Genomic DNA, 1,077 nt, shown 5'->3' on the forward strand with positions numbered 1-1,077 from the left:
AAACAGAAAAATAAAGAACAAGAAAATTAAAGAACGGGTCCACCTTAGTGATGGCGTCTAGTTCTTCCTCTTGAAGATCTTATGGAGTGCTTTAGCTCCTTAATGTCTCTTCCTTGCCTTTGTTGCTTGATGAGATATTTTGGTGAGAAACGAATCTCTCACTAAACATCACAATCCAACCGGCAAGTGTACCGGGTCGTATCAAGTAATAAAAACTCACGGGAGTGAGGTCGATCCCACAGGGATTGAAGGATTGAGCAATTTTAGTTTAGTGGTTGATTTAGTCAAGTGAATCAAGATTTGGTTGGGTGATTTTGTGACTTGCAGAATGTAAATTGCATTGAAGTAAAGAGAACAAGAAATAAATTGCTGAAACTTAAAGAACAAGAAATTAAATGGCAGAAACTTAAAGTGCAAGAAATGTAGATTGCGGAATCTTAAAGTGCGAGGAATATAAATTGCTTGAAATGTAAAGGGAATTGGGGAATGGATTTGCAGAATTTAAACAAGGAAAAATTAAATTTCATCAAACAGAAGAGGGAAAGGGAATTGGGATTGAACCGGATCTTGAAGCAGTAAAGTAAATGAACAGAAAAAGCAATAAACAGGGAATTGAAATGAGAAATTTAGATCTCAGGACCCAGAGACTAGAAAACTAAGTCTAGATCTCAATGCCTTCCTAGATCCAACAAGAACAATAGCAAGGAAATTGTAAATTACAAAGAAAAGAGATGAAGAACAATGAACCGGAAATGGAATTCAATTTAAGCAGTAAATAAACAGAGAGATCCAAGATTGAGATTGAAACAGAATTTATTCAATTCTCCAATCCAAGATCCAAGACAAAAGTAAATGGAAAATGAAAGCAATGAAAGCAAAGAAATTAAAGTTCACTCAAGTTCAAAAGCTCTTCGAAAACTATTATGAAAATTCCAAAAGGAAAGCTCCCCGAATAACTTGAATTCTATCCTATTTATACACTTTCCAAAATGATCTTCAAGCCTTGAGTTGGGCCTTTGTTCTTGGTGGAATTGGGTTGAAAGAGGCCTTGGTTGATTGCTCTTGAAGTTTGAAGAA

This window comes from Arachis hypogaea, chromosome 11 (genome assembly GCF_003086295.3).
Source record: "Arachis hypogaea cultivar Tifrunner chromosome 11, arahy.Tifrunner.gnm2.J5K5, whole genome shotgun sequence".
NCBI lineage: Eukaryota > Viridiplantae > Streptophyta > Magnoliopsida > Fabales > Fabaceae > Arachis > Arachis hypogaea.